Genomic DNA, 14867 nt, shown 5'->3' with positions numbered 1-14867 from the left:
TTAAAAAAAAATATTTTGGCTGTGGTGGGTCTTTGTTGCTGCATGTGGGCTTTCTCTAGTTGCGGTGAGCAGGGACTACTCTTTGTCACAGTGCACAGGCTTCTCATTGTGATGGCTTCTCTTGTTGCAGAGCATGGGCTCTAGGCACGCAGGCTTCAGTAGTTGCAATGTGTGGGCTCAGTAGTTGTGGCATGTGGGCCCTAGAGTGCACGGACTTCTGTAGTTGCGGCTCATGGGCCAAGTAGTTGTGGTTCGCAGGCTCTAGGGCGTGCGGGCTTCAGTAGTTGTGGCACGAGGGTTCAGTAGTTGTGTCTTGTGGGCGTAGTCGCTCTGCGGCATGTGGGATCTTCCCAGACCTGGGATTGAACCCGTGTCCCCTGCAGATTCTTAACCACTGCGCCACCAGGGAAGTCCCAGGCAGATTGAAAAATTGCTTACTATTAATATTATCTTTTCTAGGATTGTGGATTTTGAAAACCTATAATCAAGGATCTGGCTTTCACTGATAGGCATTAAAAATAATTTTTATCTGTCTCTCCTTGTCCATTCATTATATGTAGTCCTACTTTCTTTTCCTTATTGCCTTTATTTTTCAGGGTAAATAAGGAATTTTGGTTTTTAACCCCATTATAGAAATTCTCATGTATATTGTTTTGTTGTTTTTAACCATGAATGAATGAATGAGTAGAAGAAAGGGAGGGAGGGAGGAGGGAAGGAAGGAAGTGAGGGAGGGAGGGAGGAAGGAAGGAAGGAAGGAAGGCCCCAGAGAGATGGGAGAAAAGCCATTTAAAGGACTCTCTTTAAACACCTGTATTGATATTAGTGAAGAAAAGAACTGTAGTCTATATAGCATAGTTGCTGAGTTCATATAGTCTTACTGTCTGGAAAAATTAGTTAAGGGTGCCTGGGACAAGATGTCTTCTCTTAGAAGAGAGGCAGCAGGGTTTAGACTTTTCCTTTCCATAGATAGTATACCACTGAAGATTTGTATTTTGCTCTTATGGTATCTGTGGATTCTAGGAATGTTTAAGCCTCATTCTTAATGTGAATCATATCATTCAGCTAATTAGATCAGCATTTGGCTACTGTTTAGGCACTGAGATTCAACTAGCATTTAGGGGAGGATAAGCAAATTTTGCATGATTTGGATGGGTTTATGTTGAATTGTTGATTCTTAAAAACCATTTTAGATGTCTTGGGAGAAAAAAGCAGATATTAAGAAGGTTAAGAAAAAAGGATGAGGATTTCTTTGGATAACACAATCAGAACCCAGAAAAATCTTAACCAGTGCAGTGTTTTCCAAATGTATTTTGACTACAGCTCCCCACTAAGAAACACCTGTTATTAAGGTCTCTTAAGCTTTTCAGTACTGTTTACAAATTTAGTAACAGAATTTCTTAACACCTTTCAATTTAAAAGTCACAGGTTAATTTCAAGTTTAAATTGGAATCATAAATATTTATTCTAATGTCATATTATTTACTCTTAATATTCTATGTCATCTTGTCATGATTTTTTGTCTTTGTATTTACAAATAACAGTCATTTCCTAAAGTATTTGAAAGGAGAAGGGAAAACTTTAAGCCAAATCAGGAAGTGTGGGCGGGGGGCTTATACCTAGTAGTGGAGCTGCTGGTTATTCTATGCTTAGCTTTTTGAGGAACGAGCAAACTCTTTTCCATAGTGGCTGCATCATTTTACATTCCCCCCAGCAATGTATGAGAGTTCCAGTTTCTTCACATGCTTGCCAACACTTGTTATTTGACAGTTTTTTGGATTATAGCCATCCTGATGGATGTGAAGTGATATCTCATTGTGATTTTGATTTGGATTTCTCTGTTGACTAGTGGTGTTGAGTATCTTTTCATATGATTATTGGCCACTTCTGTATCTTTTTCGAAGAAATGTCTATTTGTCATTTGCCCATTTTAAAAATTGGGTTGTTCATAGCTTTAATCATAATAGCCAAAAAGTGAAACAACCCAAAATGTCCATCAGCTGATGAATGGGTAAAAGCAAAAGCGGTATGTCTGTACAATGGAATATTATTCACCCATACAAAGGAATGAAGCCCTGATATATGCTGCAACATAGATGAACATTGAAAACATTGTAAGTGAAAGAAGCCAGACACAAAAAAACATGTATGGTTCAATTTATATGATATGTCCAGAAAAGGCAAATCCACAGAGAAAGAAAGCAGATTAGTGTTTGTTGGGGGCGGTTGGAGGAAAGAGGGAATGGGGAATGGTTGCTTAATGGGTACAGGGATCTTTTTGGGGGGGATGATGAAAGTGTTCTGGAATTAGAACATTTCAGTGTTCTTACCATAGTGGTGATGGTCACATACCATTATGAATGTACTGTGAGCCAACAAATTGTACATTTTTAAATGGTTAATATGGCAGTTTTTATGTTCTATGAACTTTACCTCATTTTTTTTTTTTAAAGGAAGACACTGGTCCCCCTGATCCTCCCATCCTGCTCAGGCCAGGTTACTGCCGGATTCACATTTGGGTCAGTGTTCCAATAGAGAGATCCCTCTCTAACTGTGGATCTCCTTTTTATGGATTTAGCATGAGGGCATGGTGTTTGACACCATGTAGTCTGGATTAGGGGTATCAGAAGTAGTTTGGGAAGGGCAGCTGCCAGTAACTGGAGATCTCAGGAGCTAGGGAAAGTTGCAGTCTCTGCTATCAGGGAAAAAGAAGCCCCTGGTCCTAAAGGGAGCTGAGTTTAGGCTCAGCCCTCCCATTGGTAGAAGGCAGAGCCCCTGATTGTCCAGGCAACCCAGAGTGAGCATCCAGGTCACTTTCAAATAATCCTCCTGCTCCTTGCATCACACCTTCATGGGTATGCATTTGCACCTCTACAATATATGCATTGTAGCCACAATATGTAGATTATCTTGAATTTAATAAAATATTTATAAATGACTTTGGTTTATTTCATTATCTCTGTATCTCTAATTCTAACTTTCCCAGCAGTGGAAATTCATTTATTCACTAAGGGAAATAGATTATTCCAGATGAGCTGAAATTACCATTCCAGGTGAACTCTGGTTATCATCTGAAACAAGTTGAGGTTTCTGGGTCTACCAGAATTACTTGCTATCAATGATCCAAGAATGGACTCAGAACCTAAGAGCTACATGCTTTTTATCTGTGCTGTAAATGTTCAAACTGAACTCTTTTTTTATAATCACTGAGACAATAGAGAGTTCCTAAGAATCCTATGAGATCAGAGTGACCCATACCTATTTCACAGTTGAAGAAACTGAAATATGAAGAAGTTAAGGAATTATTAATTTTTTCATGTAATAATGGTATTGTAATTAGTTAAATGAAATCGTATTTTAGAGATATTTAAGATGATAACCACAATTATCTAGTCTAACCAACTTTATTTCATGAATGAAGAAACTTAGATCCAGAGGGTGACTTATCTCCAATTAATATTTTCTTCTTCAGTTTCTTTGTAACTTAAAACCTGTGGCATAGATTGCCAGTGCTTTTGCTGCAAAACACTTGCTTCCTTTCCCTGTTGCCCTCTGTAGTTTAGACTGGTCACTTCTGGTTCAACCGATGTTTTCTCCACCCTTTCCTTTGGTGGGGGCAGGGCTGTGATACTCATTTATATCCCTTTCATTGTCTCTGCATACATCTTTTCCTACTCATTTTTAATATTTGTCACAGTATCATCTTGATATTTTCCCTATTTGGGTTACTTTCAGAAATCATCTTGCAGGACTGATGAGGATAGGTAGTTTCTTAAAGATAAGAAAAGAATTCCCCTAACAAGCTCTGGGAAATCAGATCACATGGGAGTTGCAGAGAATTACTGCTTGTTCAAACTCTAGGAATTAGGCTTCTAGGCAAGTTCTAGCAGAAACATGTTCTTAGATTTTGTTTAAAGTACAGGGGGAAGGATCAAGAAGTAATCAAATTGGTTGCGAGAGACGTGAGTCAAAGCCAGGTAAGCAAAAATAACATGACTTGATCAGCTGATCAATCAGAGACGGGAGCTAGATTACTACAGTGTACATCAGTAGCTTTACTAAATGGCACAGTGTCTGAATTGAGGTGGCTTAGGCTCCTTAAAGGAGTTTAACTGTGGCATGACTGAGGAGGTATGTAGTTGTTGATCATTCTGTTATACTCTGCTCTTCTATTTTTTTTATTTTTTAATAAATTTATTTATTTATTTTTAGCTGCGTTGGGTCTTTGTTGCTGTGCACGGGCTTTCTCTAGTTGCAGCTAGCGGGGGCTATTCTTCGTTGTAGTGCGCGGGCTTCTCATTGCGGTGGTTTCTTTTGTTGCAGAGCACGGGCTCTAGGCACGCAGGCTCAGTAGTTGTGGCTCGCGGGCTCTAGAGTGCAGGCTCAGTAGTTGTGGCACATGGGCTTAGTTGCTCCGTGGCATGTGGGATCTTCCCGGACCGGGGCTCGAACCTGTGTCCCCTGCATTGGCAGGCGGATTCTTAACCACTGCGCCACCAGGGAAGTCCCCTCTGCTCTTTTAAAACCCCATGTAATAATTATGTTTGAGCACCACATTCTAAAAGGGACCAGTGGTAGACTAGAGTGTGTCTTGAGAAGACTACAGTGTTCAGGATCTAGAAGCTATGCTATTTAAGGAACTGTTGAAAAGATTGGAGATATTTTGCCTGAAGAAGCGAATATTAATTGGAGCTAATTCACACTCTGAATCTGAGTTTCTTTTTTTTTTTTTTTTTTTTTTTTTTTGACATTTCCTCCTTGTATTATTATTTTTTTTTTTTAACATCTTTATTGGGGTATAATTGCTTTACAATGGTGTGTTAGTTTCTGCTTTATAACAAAGTGAATCAGCTATACATATACATATGTTCCCATATGTCTTCCCTCTTGCGTCTCCCTCCCTCCCACTCTCCCCATCCCACCCTTCCAGGCTGTCACAAAGCACCGAGCTAATATCCCTGTGCCTTGCGGCTGCTTCCCCCCAGCTATCTACCTTACTACGTTTGTTAGTGTGTATATGTCCATGACTCTCTCTCGCCCTGTCAAAACTCACCCCTCCCCCTCCCCATACCCTCAAGTCCGTTCTCCAGTAGGTCTGCGTCTTTATTCCTATCTTACCCCTAGGTTCTTCATGACATTTTTTTCCCTTAAATTCCATATATATGTGTTAGCATACGGTATTTGTCTTTTTCTTTCTGACTTACTTCACTCTGTATGACAGACTCTAGGTCTATCCATCTCATTACAAATAGCTCAATTTCATTTCTTTTTAAGGCTGAGTAATATTCCATTGTGTATATGTGCCACATCTTCTTTATCCATTCATCCGATGATGGGCGCTTAGGTTGTTTCCATGTCCTGGCTATTGTAAATAGAGCTGCAATGAACATTTTGGTACATGACTCTTTTTGAATTTTGGTTTTCTCAGGGTATATGCCAAGTAGTGGGATTGCTGGGTCATATGGTAATTCTATTTGTAGTTTTTTAAGGAACCTCCATACTGTTCTCCACAGTGGCTGAACCAATTCACATTCCCACCAGCAGTGCAAGAGTGTCCCCTTTTCTCCACACCCTCTCCAGCATTTATTGTTTCTAGATTTTTTGATGATGGCCATTCTGACTGGTGTGAGATGATATCTCATTGTAGTTTTGATTTGCATTTCTCTAATGATTAATGATGTTGAGCATTCTTTCATGTGTTTGTTGGCATTCTGTATATCTTCTTTGGAGAAATGTCTATTTAGGTCTTCTGCCCATTTTTGGATGGGGTTGTTTGTTCTTTTGTTATTGAGCTGCATGAGCTGCTTGTAAATTTTGGAGATTAATCCTTTGTCAGTTGCTTCATTTGCAAATGTTTTCTCCCATTCTGAGGGTTGTCTTTTGGTCTTGGTTATGGTTTCCTTTGCTGTGCAAAAGCTTTGAAGTTTCATTAGGTCCCATTTGTTTATTTTTGTTTTTATTTCCATTACTCTAGGAGGTGGGTCAGAAAGGATCTTGCTGTGATTTATGTCATAGAATGTTCTTCCTATGTTTTCTTCTAAGAGTTTGATAGTTTCTGGCCTTACATTTAGGTCTTTAATCCATTTTGAGCTTATTTTTGTGTATGGTGTTAGGGAGTGATCTAATCTCATACTTTTACATGTACCTGTCCAGTTTTCCCAGCACCATTTATTGAAGAGGCTGTCCTTTCTCCACTGTACATTCCTGCCTCCTTTATCAAAGATAAGGTGTCCATATGTGCGTGGGTTTATCTCTGGGCTTTCTATCCTGTTCCACTGATCTATCTTTCTGTTTTTGTGCCAGTACCATACTGTCTTGATTACTGTTGCTTTGTAATATAGTCTGAAGTCAGGGAGCCTTATTCCTCCAGCTCCTTTTTTCGTTCTCAAGATTGCTTTGGCTATTCGGGGTCTTTTGTGTTTCCATACAAATTGCGAAATTTTTTGTTCTAGTTCTGTGAAAAATGCCAGTGGTAGTTTGATAGGGATTGCATTGAATCTGTAGATTGCTTTGGGTAGTAGAGTCATTTTCACAATGTTGTGAATCTGAGTTTCTTCATCTATAATATAAAGTTAGTTGGACTAGATAATTTCTGAGATCCTTTCAGGAATAATATTTAAAGTTTGGAAAGTTGCCCTGTAAAAGAGGAAGTTGACTTTTTTTCTTTTAAAGTTTTATGTTTGGGACATAGGTTCTCAAAGCAGTTCAGGAAGTAAAATACCTGAAAATCATGGTATTTTTGTAAAACAAAGGTGAAACGGTTATGTTCTAAGTTTTCCAATACATTAAGTGCGTTGCTTTGTGCAAATTACATGGTACGTTGTGCTAGATTTTGTTTTTGTTTTTGCGGTACGCGGGCCTCTCACTGTTGTGGCCTCTGCCGTTGCGGAGCACAGGCTCCGGACGCGCAGGCTCAGCGGCCATGGCTCACGGGCCCAGCTGCTCTGCGGCATGTGGGATCTTCCCGGACCGGGGCACAAACCCGTGTCCCCTGCATCGGCATGCGGACTCTTAACCACTGCGCCACCAGGGAAGCCCTGTGCTAGATTTTAATAGACAAGTGGTAGCAGGTGTAAAAGTTAAAATAACCTTTCATAGAAAGCTTAAAATTACGCAAATCCTATTTGTTTATATTTTTCTCTATGAATTGAGAAATTCAGTTTAGTAACTTAGTTTTAAAATTCATTGTCCCAAAAAGTAGAACAAGGACCAATGGGGAATAAAACTCAAAGAGGCAGATATACGGTTAAATATCAATAAAGGAACTTATAAATAGCCATTTGGTAATGGTTCCTCTCAGGTGGTCAGTGCATAGTTATTGGAGGTCTTTAATCAGAGGTTTAGTGTGCACTTGTTACAAATGCTATAAAAGGATTTTTATTTTCAAAGAAAAGTTCTAAGCCCTTTTATTAACACTAAAATTTCATCATTTTGTTTGTGTACAAGAAGATAAAGTTTGGTTTGATTTGGACCAAAAGGGGGAGGTAAACAGAACGCTAATAATAGGCTGATTTAAGAAGTCTGTGACACAAACATTGGTGTGGAACTTTTAATTTTTCACACACCATTCATCTCTATTTAAAAACTTTTCCCTGAGGTTCATATTTTTTGTTGGGAAATAAGATTGCAGTGCCTATTCTTTATAATTACTTTACATACTTAAGTGTTCATTTCCTGTAAGAATTTTATGCTTTGTGGTAAAAACTCTGAAGGGTATTTTTCTTCTCACTCAGCAGTCTTACTTCCTATTTCCTTCTAGTGTCTTTTGTTCATAATAATCTAAATACTTTAGTTCAAATTTTTGTTTTCAAAACCAGGAAAAGGCATAGTACTTAAAACTGTCTTCTGGCGATTTAAGTTTAAATCACACTTTTAGTTAATAGCTATAATTTAGCTACTTTGAATAGATCCCAAAGATTTTAGTAGTGAATGAAATTATTTTCATAGAAATGGTTTTGCAAAGTTCTGTGGCTATTGACTTTTTCTAAAAGTTGATTATATTAACACTATAAACATGTATATCCCCATTAGCACAATGTCTAACGTTAATTTTAAAGAAGAGGTAAAGTTGAATAAAATGTGGTTTTTCATTGTCTAGCTGAATATAATACATTAGTTGAGTAGATTACTGAAGTCTCTATAAAATTTTGGTAACGAAGTAACCAACTTTGTTCTGAAAAGCAGCTGATATGTTTATATTTAATGCTTAAAATACATTTATTGAAAACTTGGTGTTCCATCTAATTTCTGGGGTAAGATGGCATGACTTGTTTAGGTGTAAAGCTTTCCCATATTCTTTTTTCTTTTGGACATGGTTTCATTTTTTTTTTAAATTAATTTTTGGCTGTGTTGGGTCTTCATTTCTGTGCGAGGGCTTTCTCTAGTTGCGGCAAGCGGGGGCCACTCTTCATCGCGGTGCGCGGGCCTCTCTCTGTCGCGGCCTCTCTAGTTGCGGAGCACAAGCTCCAGACGTGCAGGGCTCAGTAGTTGTGGCTCACGGGCCTAATTGCTCTGCAGCATGTGGGAGGATCCTCCCAGACCAGGGCTCGAACCCGTGTCCCCTGCATTAGCAGGCAGATTCTCAACCACTGCGCCACCAGGGAAGGCCCTCCCATATTCTTATAACTGCTTTATAGAGTATGCACTGGTAAGTTTTTGTGAATTATTGCAAACCTGCATCACTTTCCTTAAGCCCTTAATTTACCCTTTCCACATCTCCTTGACCTCACTACCTTTTTAAAAAATTGAATTATAATTGACCTACAACACTGTTAGTTCCAGGTGCACAACATAATTTAGTGACTTGGCATTTCTATACATTATAAAATGATCACCATGATAAGTTTAGTTACCATTTGTCACTATGCAAAGTTATTACAATATTATTGACAGTATTCCTCATGCTTTACATTTATCCCCATGACTCATTTATTTAGTAACTGGAAGTTTGTACCACTTAATTTCCTTCACCTATTTCATTCCCCCACTCCCAACCCCCACCCCTGACCTCCCCTCTGTTCTTTTTCTTCTTCTTTTTTTAAAAAAAAGATTTATTTATTTAGGCTGTGCTGGGACTTAGTTGTGGCATGTGGACTTCTTAGTTGTGGCATACAAAGTGTTAGTTGCAGCACGCATGCAGGATCTAGTTCCCCGACCAGGGATCGAACCTGGGCTCCCTGCACTGGGAGCATGGAGTCTTACCCACTGGACCACCAGGGAAGTCCCTCCCCTCTGTTCTTTATATCTATGAACCTGTTTCTGTTTTGTTATATTTATTCATTTGTATTGCTTCTTAGGTTTCACATATAAATGAAATCATACGGTATTTCTCTGTCTGACTTATTTCAGTTAGTATAATAACCTCTAGGTCCATCCATGTTGTCCCAAATGGTGAGATTTCTTTTCTTTTTTTAATGGTTGAGTAATATTCCATTGTATGTATATACCACATCTTCTTTATCCATTCATCTGTCAGTAGACACTTAGGTTGCTTCCATATCTTGGCTGTTGTAAATAATGCTGCAGTGAACATAGCGGTGCATGTATCTTGTCAAATTACTGTTTCTGTTTTCTTCAGAAAAATACCCAAAAGTGGAATTGCTGGATCATATGGTAGTTCTATTTTTAATTTTTTGCGGAAAAAAAATACTGTTTTCCATAGTGGTTGTATCAATTTACATCCTGCCAGCAGTGCACTAGGGTACCCTTTTCTCCACATCCTCACCAGCACTTGTTATTTGTTGTCTCTTTGACAATAGCCATTCTGACAGGTGTGAGGTGATACTTCATTGTGGTTTTGATTTGCATTTTCCTGCTGATTAGTGATGTTAAGCATCTTTTCATGTGTCTGTTGGCCACTATACCTTCTTTTGAAAAATGCCATTTTTTAAATCAAATTGTTTTTTTGATATTGAGTTGTATGAGTTCTTTGTATATTTTGAATATTAACCCCTTATCAGCTGTATCCTTTACAAATATCTTCTCCCGTTCAGTAGACCACCTGTTCATTTTGTTGATGTTTGCTTTGCTGTACAAAAGCTTTTTAGTTTGGTGTAGTACCATTTATTTATTTTTGCTTTTGTTTCCCTTGCCTAAGGAGACATATTCAAAAAAATATTGCTAAGATTGATGTCAAAGAGCATACTGCCTGATTTCTTCCAGAAGTTTTATGGTTTCAGGTCTTACATTTAAGTCTTTAATTTATTTTGAATTTAATTGTGTATATGGTGAGAGAAAGTCCAGTTTGATCCTTTTTCATGTAGCTGTCCAGTTTTCCCAGCACCATTTCTTGAAGAGGCTATCCTTTTCCCCATTATATATTCTTGCCTCCTTTGTCATAGGTTAATTCACCATGTAAGTGTGGGTTTATTTCTGGGCTGTCTGTTCTGGTCCATTAATTGATGTTTCTGGTTTTGTGCTGGTACCATACTGTTTTGATTACTGTAGCTTTGTAGGGTAGTTTGAAATCAGGGAGCATGATACCTCCAGTTTTGTTGTTCTTTCTCAGGATTGTTTTGACTATTGGGGGGGTCTTTTGTGTTTCCACACACATTTTAGAATTGTTTGTTCTAGTTCTGTAAAGAATGCCTTTGGTTTTTTGTTTTTTTTTTTGACTGCGCTGCACAGCATGCGGGATCTTAGTTCCCTGAGCAGGGATCGAATCTGTGCCACCTGCAGTGGAAGCTCAGAGTCTTAACCACTGGACTGCCAGGGAAGTCCTGCCATTGGTATTTTGTTAAGGATTGTATTGAATCTGTAGATTGCTTTGGGTATTATGACCATTTTAACAATATTAATTCTTCCAATCCATGAATACAGTATATATTTCCACTTGTGTCATCTTCACTTTCTTTCATTGGTATCTTATAGTTTCCCGAGTACAGGTCTTTTACCTGTATTGGTTAGGTTTATTCCTAGGTATTTTATTATAATATTTTTGACACAACTGTAAATGGGATTGTTTTCTTAATTTCTCCTTCTGCCAGTTCTTGTTAGTGTATAGAAATACAACAGATTTCTATGTATCAATTTTGTATCCTACTGAATTCATTTATTAGGTCTAACAGTTTTTTGGTGGCATCTTTAGGATTTTCTCTGTATCATATGTCATATGCAGTGACAATTTTACTTCTTCCTTTCCAATTTGGATTCCTCTTCTTTTTCTTGTCTGATTGCTCTGGCTAGGACTTCCAGTTACCTTTTTTTTTTTTTTTTTTTTTTTTTAAATAGTGAAGTTATGGTTATTCTTTGTATGCACTTGCCCACCTCAGATTTATTTGCCTCTTCTTTCTGGTTTGGAGGGAAGAGATATTCCTTCTCTTCTCCCAAACTTAACTCTTTCACCTCTTTTCTTGTTCCTGTCTCCCCAAAGTATTTTTTACGATTATTCTTCAAAGTGGAATTTGTACTTACTGCTTTTCCAGTCCCTCAACATCCTCTCTTGTTCCTACCATATTGCAGAAACTTGTTTCTGGTAGTATGAATACTAATTGCCAATCTAGTGACCATACTCGCTGTCCATCCTTATTGCTTCATTTGCAACAATTGACCACGTTCCTTTCTTGAAACTTCTCTTGTATTGCCGTAGTTAAATCTACTTCCTAGTTTTCCTCCTGTAATCTTTGAATTGTTTTCCTTGTCTAGTTTCTAAATATAGGCACTCCCCCAAGGTTTTGTTTTTGGTTGTTTTTAATATATCAGTTCTCTCTTGGTCAGTGCTTTATTCTTGAGGCTCTGAGATAGAGTTTGAAAGCTACTGATCTAGACTCCTTGGCTGTCTATGGTTGAGATGCAGTGATGATTAATTTTATGTGTCAGTTTGACTGGGCTATGGGGTGCTCTGACATTTGGTCAAACATTATTCTGGGTATGTCTGTAATGATGCTTCTGGATGAAATTAATATTTGAATTTGTAGACTGAGTAAAGGCAGATTGCTCTCCCTAAAGTGGTGGGCCTCACCCTAACAGTTGAAGGCTTGAATAGAACAAAAGGGCTTGACCCTACCACCAAAAAAGGGGAATTCCTTCAACTTGACTGCCTTTGAGTTGGAACATTGGGGTTTTTTCCCTGACTTTGGACTCAAACTGAAACATTGGCTTTTCCTGGGTCTTAAGCCTGCCATACTCAGACTTAGAACTATAACATCAGCTCTCTTGGGTCTCCAGTTTGCAGACTGCAGGTCTTGAGACTTGGCATCCTTTATAATCACATGAGCCAATTTCTTATAATAAATCTCTCTCTCTCCATTCATATGTGTATAAAGAGATGTCCCGCTTGATGTCCAGTAGGTGCAGTGCCTTAGGTATTCCTCAGCCTCCTGAAGAGACTTTCCTTTTGATGGAACTTAGACCCAAAATCCGTTTGGTTGGGATATTGCTCTGTCAGTGATCCTGATAGATGCTGACAACAATTAGCAGAGAGAAATTTCCCTGTAGAAAAGTGCAGAAATTGGATGATTCCCAGTTCTTTGTCTTTAGCTCTGGAATAGAATTTTGTAATAGAGTATTTCTAGATGATGACCAAACATCTCCATGGATTTCCAAACCCAAAATATTTACTAGAGAACTCAGTATCTTCCCCCACAAACCTCTTTGTTTCATATATTGGATAATGACATTAGTGATTTTTTTCTTATTATCATTTGCCTCTTTCATTCATTGAAAAATATTTGAGGGGACTTCCCTGGTGGTCCAGTGGGTAAGATTCTGCACTTTCAATGCATGGGGCCCTGGTTGGGGAACTAGATCCTGAATACATGCCGCAACTAATAGTTTGTATGCCGCAACTAAGAAGTCCGCATGCCACAACTAAGAAGCCCACATGCTGCAACTAAAAGATCCCGTGTGCTATAATGAGGATCCTGCATGCCGCAACTAAGACCCGGCAAAGCCGGGTCTTAAATAAATATTAAATAAATGTTTAAATATTAAAAAAAAAAGAAAGGCTCTTATTAAAAAAAATTTTTTTTTAATTTGAGGACAAAATGTGTGGGCTACAAATATTAACCATTCACAGACCTCATCCTTAAAGAACTCGGGTTAGAAGGGGGAGACAAAATGTATGTGCATATAACTGCAGTATGTAGTAGAAAGCCGGGAGTGCTGCATAAAAGTTTGTGCAAGATCAGTGGAGGAAAGAGATGATTTGATGCTTAAGTTGTTTGGAGTTTGAGGAAGGGATCAGGAGCAAGAGTTGAGGGAATAGGTGTGAAATTTTTTAAAAAATGGTTTTTGGTTCCAGAAAGAGTGGAAAAAAAACAAAAAAAATGCTAATGTTAATGTAAAGATGAAATCACTGGCAGCCCAGCTGTTTTTTACTTTGTGAGCAGAACATTTGTGTTAATTTTCCAGATTCTATTATTACCTTGATGTATGACTAGATAATTAGTTATTATAATCTATTTCTGTCACCATCAATTGAAACTTACAACTTGCTTGAAAGGAAGGACCTAATACATGAAAGGCACTGTAAAAAATACTTTTTTTGATTTAAAAAAAGCATCTAGAAATGCCACTAAGGAGATTCAAAATCTATTAATAAGTGGAACATGAAAAACAGAGTTAAAGAAGGAAAGATGGTTACTAGGTCAACAAAAATACAAATTTTTTATAGCATTGCTCCTGCAAAGGTCACAATGCTGTTTTTCTCTCGTGTTTTAAAGGTTTTTTTTTTCAGGAGACTTTGTTGTGAGGTACTAGAATGGCATAGTGAATAAGTTAGGTTGCCTGGGTTGAAATCCTAACTCTGATTATATTAGTCATGTGACCTCATGTGCCTCATTAACTTCTCTGTGCCTCATTTTTTAATCTGTAAAATGGGGATAATAGTAATGTTACCCACCTACTAGAGCTTTGTGAGAAATAAATAATATATACATACATATATATACACACACACACACATACATACATGACTAAATTTATTACAGCAGAACCTTACATGTAAGAAATGCTCAGTAATTGCTAGATATATTTTTGTGTGGTAAAATACATATAACAAAATTACCAGATTTACCATTTTAAGGTATACAGTTCAGTGGTATTAAATATATTCACATTGTTGTGCAACCATCACCACCAACCATCCCCATAACTTTTCATCTTGTAAAACTGAATCTATACCTATTAAGTAGTAACTCTCCATTCTCCCCTCCCCCTGGCCCCTGGCAACCACCATTGTACTTTCTGTCTTTATGATTTTGAATACTCTTAAGTACCTCATATAAGTGGAATCATATAATATTTGTCATTTTGTGAGTCTTATACACTTATCATAATGTCCTCAAGGTTCATCCATATTGTAGCATATTGTAAAATTTTCTTTATTTTTAAGGCTGAATAATATTCCACTGTATACCTCAGTTTGCTTGCTTTTCCATTCATCTGTTGGTTTATACTTGGATTGCTTCCATGTTTTAGCTATTGTGAATAATGCTGCTATGAACATGGGTATAAAAGTATCTCTTTGATACCTGCTTTCAATTCTTTTGGGTATAGACCCAGAAGTAGAATTGCTGGGTCATATGGTAATTCTATTTTTAATTGTTTGAGAAACCACCACATCGTTTTACACAGTGGCTACACCATTTTACATTACTACCAACAGTGCCCAAGGGTTCCCGTGTCTTCACATCCTTGCCAACATTTGTTGTTTTCTGGGTTTTTTTGGTTTGTTTGTTTTTGTGGTACGCGGGCCTCTCACCATTGTGGCCTCTCTCGCCGCGGAGCACAGGCTCCGGACGTGCAGGCTCAGCGGCCATGGCCCACAGGCCCAGCCGCTCCAGGGCACGAACCCGCGTCCCCTGCATCAGCAGGCGGACTCCCAACCACTGCGCCACCAGGGAAGCCCTGTTTTTTGTTTTTAATAGTAG

At 38.2% G+C, this 14867-nt stretch overlaps 1 protein-coding gene across 1 annotated transcript in view; it reads left to right on the top strand.

Moving 5' to 3' along the window:
* Nucleotides 1-14867, top strand: part of PIK3C2A (phosphatidylinositol-4-phosphate 3-kinase catalytic subunit type 2 alpha) — a 106724-nt gene that overhangs the window by 30691 nt on the left and 61166 nt on the right. The gene's annotated exons all lie outside the window — the stretch shown is intronic.

The sequence above is a fragment of the Phocoena sinus genome, chromosome 8, assembly GCF_008692025.1.
Source record: "Phocoena sinus isolate mPhoSin1 chromosome 8, mPhoSin1.pri, whole genome shotgun sequence".
Taxonomy (NCBI): Eukaryota; Metazoa; Chordata; class Mammalia; order Artiodactyla; family Phocoenidae; genus Phocoena; species Phocoena sinus.
This window is presented reverse-complemented; position numbering and strand designations above follow the sequence as displayed.